At 37.3% G+C, this 12847-nt stretch overlaps 1 protein-coding gene across 6 annotated transcripts in view; it reads right to left on the reverse strand.

The window, feature by feature from the left end:
- TRPM3 (transient receptor potential cation channel subfamily M member 3) overlaps positions 1-12847 on the reverse strand; it is a 607343-nt gene that overhangs the window by 377849 nt on the left and 216647 nt on the right. The window lies entirely within an intron of this gene.

Below are 12847 nucleotides of genomic sequence, written 5' to 3' on the forward strand. Positions count from 1 at the left end.
CTCAGCTGAAACAATACAAATTGTCTGCTTGGCAGAAATAATGTCCACCAAGAATAAAAGTGACTGGTCATTCTGACTTTGGCTTCCTAAATGGACTAGACTCTTCAGCCTATTATAAACTATGGTACCTATCCAGGAACAATTACCTGGAGCCTAAAAATTTCTTGATTTATTAATTTGACAATTTGAGTAAACTAATTAATGAAAAAGAAATCAGGAAAACCTCAAGTTGTGTTACTTAAGATACCAATGTGTTTTCATTTTCATGGCATTTTATACTTTTCAAAACATGTCCTTATGCAGGTTTTTGTCCAATTTTAAGATGACAGAGGGATTTAAAAAAAAAGAAGATGAAGTCATCAGGATTACATCAGGAAAACACTAGCCAGTATTCACAAATTTGCTTCCTGGTCCACTCCAAGGGTCTCTTAAAACATATTTGCTTTCTTTTGATAACAAATTAATCTATGTTTACTGCAGAAAAATATGGAAAATATGTAAAATACAAAGAAAAAGAAAGTAAGTTACTCATTCATCACCTGTCAGTGATGAGAACAGTTTCTTTTGCCAAGAAATGACCATAAAATAATGTAACTAGTACAAAGGAAAAAGGTCTAAATTCCTAAAGGTCATATGTCAGAAAAAAAATTTTTTTCTAATCTGTGCATAGACATATATCTCCTATGAGTTGCTCTTGCCAGATGTCAAGTTCATTTCCCAAGAACTTCCTTTAAGTGAGACCCTGGAGAACTAGTGAGTTACTCTGCATTTTCTCCATTTGATTCCTATAGCCAGCTTATTGGTCAAACAGGGCTTAGTACACATACAAGCAAAGAAATAACTGTAATTTTTTGTACCACTTTCCGTTAAACCAGTGGTTCTCACCCGAGTGATTTTTGGTTCTCAGAAGGTATTTGGCAACGCTTGGAGACATTTTTGATTATCACATATAGGGGAAGTGTTGCTATAGCATCTGGTGGATACAGGTCAGGGATGCTGCTAAATACCCTCCAATATAGAGGACAGTACCCACCCCGCCCCCCACCAAACTACAACAAAGAATTATATAGTCTAAAATGTTAATAGTGTTGATGGTATTCAGTGTCTATCAATATCTTTTTCCTTCTTTGATCATTTCTTTTCTTTTTCCTTCCAAAATTACAATTAGACTGGCCATTCACTTTCACATCTTATATTTTTTATTTATAATTAAGTTATGAATATTTCCTCATCATTATTCTTCAAACCATGATGTTTAATGCTACACATGATTCTATCATGGGATTTATTTATTACTTACTGATGACCATCAATTATATTTCCAGTATTTCAACATCATAAATAATGTTAGTATGAATGTTCTTGACCATAAACCTATTTCCACATCTCTAATGGTTTTCTTTGGAGGGATTCCTAGGAGTAAAATTACTGAGTCAAACCAGATGAATGTTTTTAAAGCTCTTACTCTTCTTGCCAAATTACTTTACCAATTAACGGCCTCTCTGGCAGTGTATTAGATCTGCTCTGTTTCTACTACATCTTGCTGAATTAAAATTTGATATGCTAACATTTATATCTTATAGCTCTAATGTGATTTACAGGTTACAAAGCACTTTAACAACCATTCCCCTCAGCTGACTAATGTGAGGTAGGGAGCTTAAGTAATACTACCCATGCACTCCCAAGACACACACAGGAACTCTTATTTTAAAGAAGTGATATCCTCAAGGTTATATGGATTAAAAAGAAACAAAAACAAAAACAAAAACTGATGAAGGCTGAACCAAGACCAGAAGCCTACTTTCACTCTGTGCTCTTTCCACTGAACCATAAAGTGTCATTTTCATTGAAATAACACAATTACCAATTAATATGTGAATTACTTAAACACGAATATACACACTCTTGTGTTCATCAGGGATTTTGGTCTTCAGATTCTCCAACACTTGGCTAACATGTGTTTCCCTACCTGCCCCCTTCCAGCAGATGGTGCTGTCCTTCCAACATTTAAATTTGCTACACAGCAAATTTTAACTTTTGACTGATTTGAGCAGGCTGGCTTAAGGGTTTTCAATTAAATCTACTTTGCACATTGATATTATTGAAATAACTCACAGGCTCAAAATTGAACCTAAAAATGAGACAATACATTTCAAATACAAAACCAGTCTTCACTCAATATTGATGGCAATGTGTTTTTGGTGACATTGAGGGCAAATAAATGATGATTCACCACTGTAAGCAATGATGTGTTAAACCAGACCTTTTTCTTAGAGACACAGAGGAAAATGTTTTGGGGGAGGCAGTGGGAGTCAGAGGTGGGTCTTAAACACGGTAGTTACAGAGATTACGAGTCATTGTTCAGACTCTATATTGTTTCAATGATAGAGTCCACAGAAATGTTGGTGGAATATGGACTGGATGACTGGGATATTAGCAGTGACTCATTTTCTAAAATATTTAATGTTAAGACGGAAGAAGCAGCACAATATGTGCTTTCAAGTTGCCCAATGGAGAAAAATTTTTCAGTGTCAATACAGGTTAGAAGTCCTCTTCAACACAATTAGGATTTGGAGAACAGCAACCTTTCTGGGTTCAGAAATTGTTTACAATGTGGAAATGAGGCCAGTCTCACTACTCTGAAAACAGTATCTATTTAGGTGAGGGCTCAGTTTCAATGTGGCATTTTATGATCCACTCAAAACTAGAAAAGGATAAGGCTTTGGAAAAATAAAACTCCCCACTCACCATTAAAAGTCAATCTATAATCTGCATATCTCAACAACTATTATTAAGACATACAGAAAAGTTATCCTTCTTTAAAGAGGGCCAAAAATGGTCCATAGGCTGCTGGTAAAGTCAACTGGGGACTAATAATATCAACAAGAGATGACCTATAATGGTTTCCTCCTCAAAGTTCTAACTTGAAAAGAAATTGAAATAAATTACAAATCTGGGTTTGGGGGCTTCTGTAATCTTCAGAGTAAGGCGTCACAAGACCAAAGTGAGACAAAGCCTTTGTAAAATATTTTAAGTCTACCCCAAACTAATATATTTGTTCATGAAGTTATTTGTATTTATTTGTAAAGGTTTGTGATTACATAATTCAGAGATACTACTGTATGTACTGTATTCTTTTGCAAAATCATACGATTATATGTGATTCCACAGAGAGATTTATAAGAAAATGAAAAGTAGGCTCACTCAAAAGGAAGCATTTGAAAAAGAGACAGGTAGACAGCAAAAGCAGAACTACTTTTTGGATCTTAAAACATTCCAGAAAGAAAAAAAAAACACAACTACTTTTTCTTCATGTAGTACTGCTTTAAAGAAACATAGGGACAGCTTTAAACCCTATTCACATCCTGGTCTTGGGCTTCAATAATAGAAGTTAACAACCAGAACCGTTTTTCTATCCTATTACTTTTAAGCAGCTTTTGAAATTTGTCATAGTTTAGTATTCTGCACACCTGTCCAATGCTGTGTTGTTCCTCAACACACCATAACTGCTGGGAAATATCAGTTCTGGGTGTGCTTAGGGAAGGCATTTTAAGAACTAAATTTTCAAAGTTGTCAGTATCCTTGAAGATTTGAGATCACAAATACCTACACTGCAGAACATGTCAACTAAATCTTCCAACCAGAGGAGACCTGTGTTGACAGCTCTCCCCATGGCAGGCACTGAATTTAATAAGAAAATTTCCAGTTTATAGGCTAATCTGAAAATGCATCATCTCTAAGGAAATTCCATTTCAGGTAACATGAAAATTTATTCTAGTATTCTCCATGACTGTCATAGTTGAAGGGCACAGTCTTACTTATCAAGGTTTTATACAATGAGTTATTACTGACATATTGAAACATTTTCCTGTTTATCATACTTTGTGTCTGAACTGGTACTCTAGTTCTCTTTTCAAAGGATGTTGGGGGTGGGGTAAAGAAAAGTTCTCTTATTGGGAAGTTTGAGAGAGAATATCTCCTTATATTTTAACAGAAATTCAAATGTACTGTACTACATGTAGGAGGTGAAAATACATTTAGCTGCAGATAAGACATCATTGAAGGGCTTTCCTGGTGGCTCAATGGTAAAGAATCCACCTGCCAAAGCAGGAAACTCAGGTTCAATCCATTGGTCGGGAAGATGTCCTGGAGAAGGAAATGGCAACCCACACCAGTATTCTTGCCTGGGAAATCCCATGGACAGAGGAGCCTGGTGGGCACAGTCCACCCGTGTCACAGAAGACAGAAGCCTCTGAGAAACATGATCTCACATAGATATGAGAGAACAAAGCAGGTAGGTGGAGAGAAGATGAAGTGAAGAACATGTTGCCTCATGAGAGACCTGGCTGACCTTTGCTGTTTGCTTTGGGTATCTGAGAGGTTGCCCTGACAATTAACTATCCCCACAGAATCTAGCTTCAGCGTGTTTCAGCAACTTGCAACTAAGCTGTCCCTAAGGAAAGCCCTGGGTTCCTACAATGGCATATCACAATATATGATAAGAATTACTATGATTTTTAGTTGGCCATTTGACCATGGCTTCCTCCACAGTCCAGGAAAGATCCAGCACATGAACAGGAAAGAAAAGATGCTACATTCTTGTTGTGTTTCTAGCCATATTTACAAAGAGTAGAAAGTAGTCTCCTGGCCTATTTAGTTGTTATCTGACAAGTTCCAAGAGCCTTCAAATATATTGCCTCATTTCTTAAACATAATTGTCCCTCACATTTTTTCATGACTCTGGAGCCTAAACTATATGATAATTGTATTTTACAAAATGATATGTTGTGGATGGTCCTTGAGGACAGTTCTATCCAAAAGCATATGGTCCATTGGGTCCTGGCTGAGTCTTTTTGTGGCTGGCATTGATAACTGGAAAATCTATTGTTCCCTGTTATAGTTAGGGAAAAATTGCTTCCCCCCATTGTTTTTTTTTTTTTTTTTTGGCACAGGACCCTTGTCTTAACCAAGAGCTTCTCCAAGTACTGAATATGCTCAAGAATTTTTTGTGTTTTGATTTTTTTAGGATGCATTTTTGCTGTTCTCCTTCCCTAGTCCCTTACTCTAGTTTTGTTCCCTGTATAGAATTAGAATTAGCCCTCAAAATTTCAGCTCTTCAGTCTGTCTGCTACAAGAGAAACTGTGGAATCTTAAGTATCAACCACTGGGTATACATATAATTTCTTTTTCACAACAACTTTTTGAGGTAGATATTTTTATTCTCATTTTATCTGTGCAGCAACTGAGGCCTCAGAGAATGTAAAAAGAGAAAGTATAGATCCTAAAGATGGTAAATGGTGGAGTTGGTATGCAATATCCCTGGCTCCCCACAGTTTCTCTTGCTACATCCAGCTGTTTAGGGATGCTGGGAGAAATGAACAGATCCCCAGGAGAAAATGCAGGGCAGGAGTGGGTGCAAAAAAACAAAGTAATAGATAGAAATAGTTACACTTGTTAAAGTACCTAGAATAACACTTTACATTGAGAGTGCACAGAAAATGGTAGCCATTTAGTATCATCTTTTTCAAAACTGTAGTTCAAGAAACTGTCCATGTTGTCACTAAATGCAGATTATATAAGATCCTATGTGAGGATTCAGCAGTGCCATGGAAATTGTTTCTCTGGGTGAAATTTTCATATTTTCTTTTATCATTTTTCATTATCTTTTTCCTACAACTGGATTTTGATTATTAAAAAAGAACATGTATATTATTGACTTATTTCATTTATTTAACATTTAAGCCACGGTATGTTAATATTTTGGAGAAGGCAATGGCACCCCATTCCAGTACTTTGCCTGTAAAATCCCATGGATGGAGGAGCCTGGTAGGCTGCAGTCCTTGGGGTCGCTACAAGTCGGACATGACTGAGCGACTTCACTTTCACTTTTCACTTTCATGCATTGGAGAAAGAAATGGCAACCCACTCCAGTGTTCTTGCCTGGAGAATCCAAGGGATGGGGGAGCCTGGTGGCTGCCGTCTATGGGGTCACACAGAGTCGGACACGACTGAAGTGACTTAGCAGCAGCAGCAGCATGTTAATATTTGAGCCCACAATAAATAAAAAGTGAAGGATAGAGCATAGCAGCACACATTCTTATTCATGTTGCATTAGGAGGTATTAAGAAATGAAATGCAGGATTATCAAGGTGCAATGAGGTTCTATGACATAAAGAAATATGATTTAAACTCAATTCAAAAACATCAAAAGTGGTTACCATAAACTTTGGCAAAGGCAAGAAAACTATTCATTTAAAATAATCACTAAAACCAAGACAAAAATCTTGCCAGTGTATTTGGTTGAGATATGGGAGCTGGGAGCAGGAAAAGCAGGATAAAGGAAACTAGCTGATGGAAAAACACAATGTACACATTCATATGTATCAAATGCAATAATCAAAGCTGAGAAAACATAGATAACTTTGAACATTGGGGTTCCAATAATCATATTTTCCAAATTCCGGATTGGATAAAGAAACATAAAATTTACTTTTTCCTAAAAGCAACTTTTTAAATGTATCAGAATTGTTTCCTACCTTTCATGAGTTTTACAAGGCCAACAATAAGTAAAGCAACTTTGGGGACACACTGTTCAAACTCTGATGAAACTCATGCTGGATAGAGTATCTGGTATAATGATAATTGTCCTTACAGTAAATTATGCATTTGAATGTAGGTATAGTTAAAATTTTTAAGAATAACTAGAAATACATTTGAAAAAACTATAGAAGCTTAAAATTCTATTTTGTGAGTGCAATCAAAAATGCAAAGGTTATGTAATTTTAAGAGTGTATTCAAGATGCATTAAGAAAATGCACAAAGAAACAAGTCTATGATTAAGAAATAAGAATGACTTCATAACTGCGAACACTTGATGACTAAAACTGATTGGAGATGGAACCCAGAGCTATACCCAAGACACATGCTCATCAGCTTTCAAAAACAACAATAAAGTGAAGTTTGAAGAAAACATTTCATTTAAAGAAGTGAAAGGTAGGATTGATCACTATTGCACTCTTTTTGCTTTCTGTGATAAAGGTTGTTTTTTTTGTTTTGTTTTGTTTTGTTTTGGTTTTTTTTGCAGCATAAAGAATGATCAGAAAGAAATGGAAAAATGAGCTCTCTGAAGAAAGACGGATTTTCTCCAAATGAAAAACCTTTCAATGTTTTCACCAAATCTTTTAAGCTTCGTTAAAAAAAAAAAAAAAAAAAAAACCTTTAAAATCAAAGTTTTGCAATAAACTTTGAAGTTTGCCTATCACATATATTTGGGAGTTTCTAGGATAATGAGAATAAAATTGAATATTCTAAATATTTGGTATATAAACTCTTTTGCCAAACTTAATTCCTAAAGTTATAGAAGCCACATAACTGCATTTTCTGGCTTCCATTGCTTTACCAACATGTTAGATAATTAAAAAAAATTTCCCCAGTGGTCTAAAACATGCATTTGTTAGAATCTTTTTAAAAGTTTACCAAAATCTTTAGAATACAAAAGGCAGCACCAAGATGTGCAGAGTCCCAAGTAGACTCAGAAATAACAAAGGCACAGTTGATAAATGTACAATATGGAAGGATAATGAAAGGGTTTGACAAGAAAACATATTTGAGGATTCTAGGATTAGGCCTGGGAAAACCAGAAAGCATTTCAGGTTTGCTTTCTGAGCATAAGTGACAGTAATGGGGGAAAAAAAACCAGGTTTGGGAATCAGCTAGACTTGGGTACAAACCATAATTCTACCACGAGCAATTCATTTAGTCTTTCTTAGCTTCAGTTTCTTCATCTCTAAATGGGAATAAAATATGACTTCACAGAGTTGTGAAGGTTAAATAATATATGAAATATATATTTATATATAATAATGCATTAAGTGCATTTGCAATACATTAAGTATAATGCATTAACTAATTTGCAAAGTTATTATGATGATGAATTTGGGCAAATTAACTAAGTATCAGTTTTAAACTTTTTTTATCCTAAAAATGAGGAATTAATAATGCCTACCACCATTGACTTGGCAGAATTAAACAGGATAATGTATGCAAAATGCCTATTATAATAAAATTCCCCTTTCCCTCAGAATAAATATAAAATACCCTTGCTTCTTTTGGCAATTGATATTTTTAATGAAGAGATGTGCAATTGAGATATATGGGAAATGTATTATAATTTACATCTCATTAGTGGAAAATTTCATCTGAGATTTTATGAGTTGTGCCATGAAATGGCCAGAGAAAACAAGTGGGCAATCATGGGCTTAAATTTTGTATTTGAGACATTTACAGTCTATAAGGCCTTTTCCAAGGTATCACGTTCTCAGAAAATGAAATGAAAATTCGTATAAAGTCCTTCATGTGAGCAAGTTGCTCAGTTGTGTCTGACTCTTTGCAGTCCCATGGACTGTAGCCCACCAGGCTCCTCTATCCATGGAATTCTCCAGGCAGGAACATTGGAGTGGTTAGCGGATCCCTCCTCCAGTGGATCTTCCCAACCCAGGGATCAAACCCAGGTCTCCTGCACTGCAGGCAGATTCTTCACCTTTTGAGCCATCAGGGAAGCCCAAAGTCCTTCATGGTTGAACCCTAATCTATTGTATTTCATTATCTTATCTTCTATCACTTTCCTATGCACTGCTTTGCAACTACACCATGATCTTCATCACCCCTTTCTTCCCCTTATTCTACCCACTGCTGCTTTTATCTATCTCATTAACTCCCACCCACTCAATAGAAATATTCTTTTCTATAACAGATTTCCCAGTTCTCCAGACAGATACTTTCTCTAGGCTTATAGTATTCTGACATTTTGAACTTAACCTGTATCATAGTATTTACTGGATTGTATTTAATTAGTCTGTTAGTTGATTTGCCTTCCCCATCAGACTTTGAGCATCTCAGGCGCAAAGGACTGAATTCATTTTTGGAACCACATTAGTGCTTACTCCAGGCTAGGTACCATGGTGTTCAATAAACGTTAGGTGAAGTAAAAAATGAGTACTGGGGATAATTTTGATGTCAGGGGTGACTTGCACAATTATCTAACATGTATATATATTAGAAAAAAAAAACCCTATAAACAGGAAGTTGTTTATACAGTTCCAGTGAAAAAGTAAAAGTGTTAGTTGCTTAGTCATGTCCGATGCTTTGCGATCGCATGGACTGTAGCCAGGCTTTTCTGTCCATGGGATTCTTCAGGCAAGAATACTGGAGTGGGTAGCCATTTCCTTCTCCAAGGGACTTCCCAAACCAGGGATTGAACTTTGATATCCCACATTCCAGGCAGATTCTCTACCATCAGAGCCACCAGGGAAGCCCAGTGTTAGTTGCTTAATCATGTCCAACCCTTTGTAACCCCATGGACTGTAGCATACCAGGCTGCTTATCCATGGAATTCTCCAGGCAAGAATACTGGAGTGGGTAGCCATTCCCTTCTTCAAGAGATCTTCTCAACCTAGGGATGGAACCTGGGTGTCCTGCATTGCAGGCAGATTCTTTACTGACTGAGCCACCAAATGTACCTAAACTTTGGCCTGTACTACTGAAAATGCATTATCATTACCATTTTACCCCTACTTTGCATCTTTCCCTCACTGATGTGTGTCCAATGGATTAGTCTGGGTCATGGGGTACTACAAACTCTGACAAACTAGCTATATCTATAGTCTGATTCCAAGAATATATAGATACTTAAATGTTTTCTGGATGAGACTTACATGTAATCTTGTTTACATCTGTGGACCATTTATAAAGAAAAAAGAGATTCTGACTCCCCCCACCCCAAGCATGACAAATGCTCTACCTCTTAATATGCTTCAGTTCAGTTCAGTTCAGTCGTTCATTCATGTCCAACTCACTGTGACCCTATAGACTGCAGCACAACAGGCATCCCTGTCCATCACCACCTCCCAAAGCTTACTCAAACTCATGTCCATCAAGTTGGGGATGCCATCCAACCATCTCATCCTCTGTCATCCCCTTCTCTCCTTCAATCCTTCCCAGCATCAGAGTCTTTTCCATTGAGTCAGTTCTTCACATCAGGTGGGCAAATTATTGGAGTTTCAACTTCAGTTCAGTCCTTTCAATAAATATTCAGGACTGATTTCCTTTACGATGGACTGGTTGGATCTCCTTGCGGTCCAAGGGCCTCTCAAGAGTCTTCAACACCATAGTTCAAAAGCATCAATTCTTCGGCACTCAGCTTTCTTTATAGTCCAACTCTCACATCCATACATGACCATAGGAAAAACCATAGCTTTGACTGAATGGACCTTTGTTGGCAAAGTAACGTCTCTGCTTTTTAATAAGCTGTCTAGGTTGGTCATAACTTTTCTTGCAAGGAGTAAGTGTCTTTTAATTTCATGGCTGCAATCACCATCTACAATGATTTTGGAGCCCCGCAAAAATGAAGTCTGTCACTGTGTCCATTGTTTTCCCATCTATTTCCCATGAACTGATGGGACCCGATGCCATGATCTTAGTTTTCTGAATGTTGAGTTTTAAGCCAACTTTTTCACTCTCCTCTTTCACATTCATCAAGAGGCTCTTTAGCTCTTCTTTGCTTTCTGCCATAAGGGTAGGATCATCTGCATATCTCTGGTTATTGATCTTTCTCCCAGCAATCTTGATTCCAGCTTGTGCTTCATCCAGTCAGGCATTTCTCATTATGTACTCTGCCTATAAATTAAATAAACAGGGTGACATTATACAGCCTTGATGTTCTTCTTTCCCGATTTGGAACCAGTCTGTTGTTCCATGCCGAGTTCTAATTGTTGCTTCTTGATCTGCATACAGATTTCTCAGGAGGCAGACAAGGTGCTCTGGTATTCCCATCTCTTTAATTTTCCACAGTTTGTTATGATCCACACAGTCAAAGGCTTTGGCATAGTTAGTAAAGCAGAAGTAGATGTTTTTCTGGAACTCTCTACTTTTTCCATGATCCTTCAGATATTAGCAATTTGATCTCTGGTTCCTCTGCCTTTTCTACATACAGCTTGAATACCTGGAAGTTCACAGTTCACATATTGTTGAAGCCTGCCTCAGAGAATTTTGAGCATTAATTTACTAGCATGTGAGATGAGTGCAATTGTGTGGTAGTTTGAGCATTTTATGGCATAGGAATAAAACTGTCCTTTTCCAGTCCTGTGGCCACTGCTGAGTTTTCCAAATTTGCTGGCATATTGAGTGCAGCACTTTCACAGCATTATCTTTCAGGATTTGAAATAGCTCAACTGGAATTACATCATCTTTACTAGCTTAGTTTGTAGCGAGGCTTCCTAAGGCCCACTTGACTCCACCTTCCAGGATATCTGGCTCTAGGTGAGTGATCACACTATCATGATTATCTGGGTCATGAAGATCTTTTTTGAATGGTTCTTCTGTGTATTCTTGTCACCTCTTCTTAATATCTTCTGCCTCTGTTAGGTCCCTACCATTTCTATCCTTTGTTGTGCCCATCTTTGCATGAAAATTCCCTTGGTATCTCTAATTTTCTTGAAGAGATCTCTACTCTTTCTCATTCTATTGTTTTCCTCTGTTTCTTTTCACTGATCACTGAGGAAGCTTTCTTATCTCTCCTTGCTATTCTTTGGAACTCTGCATTCAAATGGGTGTATCTTTCCTTTTCTCCTTTGCCTTTTGATTCTCTTGTTTTCTCAGCTATTTGTAAGGCCTCCTCAGACAGCCATTTTGCCTTTTTGCATTACTTTTTCTTGGGGATGGTCTTGATCACTGACTCCTGTACAATGTCACGACTTCTGTCCATAGTTCTTTAGGCACTCTGTCGATCAGATCTAATCCCTTGAATCTATTTGTCAATTCCACTGTATAATCATAAGGGATTTGATTTAGGTCATACCTGAATGGTCTAGTTGGTTTTCCCGACTTTCTTCAATTTAAGTCTGAATTTGGCAATAAGGAGTTCATGATCTGAGCCACAGTCAGCTCCTGGTCTTGTTTTTGCTGACTGTATAGAGCTTCTCCATCTTTGGCTGCAAAGAATATAATCAATCTGATTTCGGTATTGACCATCTGTGATGTCCATGTGTAGAATCTTCTCTTGTGTTGTTGGAAAAGGGTGTTTGCTATGACCAGTGTGTTCTCTTGGCAAAACTCTATTAGCCTTTGCCCTGCTTCATTCTGTACTCCAAGGCCAAATTTGCCTGTTATTCCAGGTGTTTATTGACTTCCTACTTTTGCATTCCAGTCCCCTATAATGAAAAGGACATCTTTTGAGGGTGTTAGTTCTAAAAGGTCTTGTAGGTCTTCATAGAACCGTTCAAACAAGCTTATCCAGCATTACTAGTCAGGGCATAGACTTGGATTACTGTGATACTGAAAGTTTTGCCTTGGAAACGAACAGAGATCATTCTGTCATTTTTGAGACTCTATCCAAGTACTGCATTTCAGACTCTTTTGTTGACTATGATGGCTACTCCATTTCTTCTAAGGGTTTCTTGCTGACTGTAGTAGATATAATGGTCATCTGAGTTAAATTCACCCATTCTAGTCCATTTTAGTTTGCTGACTCCTAGAATGTCGACGTTCACTTTTGCCATCTCCTGTTTGACCACTTCCAATTTGCCTTGATTCATGGATCTAACATTCCAGGTTCCTGTGCAATATTGCTCTTTATAGCATCTGACTTTACTTCCATCACCAGTCACACCCACAGCGGGGTGTTGTTTTTGCTTTGACTCCATCTCTTCATTCTTCATGCAGTTATTTCTCCACTGATCTCCAGTAGCATATTGGGCACCTACTGACCTGGGGAGTTCATCTTTCAGTGTCCTATCTTTTGCCTTTTCATACTGTTCATGGGTTCTAAAGGCAAGAATACTGAAGTGGTATG

The sequence above is a fragment of the Bos taurus genome, chromosome 8, assembly GCF_002263795.3.
Source record: "Bos taurus isolate L1 Dominette 01449 registration number 42190680 breed Hereford chromosome 8, ARS-UCD2.0, whole genome shotgun sequence".
In the NCBI taxonomy this organism is placed as follows: domain Eukaryota; kingdom Metazoa; phylum Chordata; class Mammalia; order Artiodactyla; family Bovidae; genus Bos; species Bos taurus.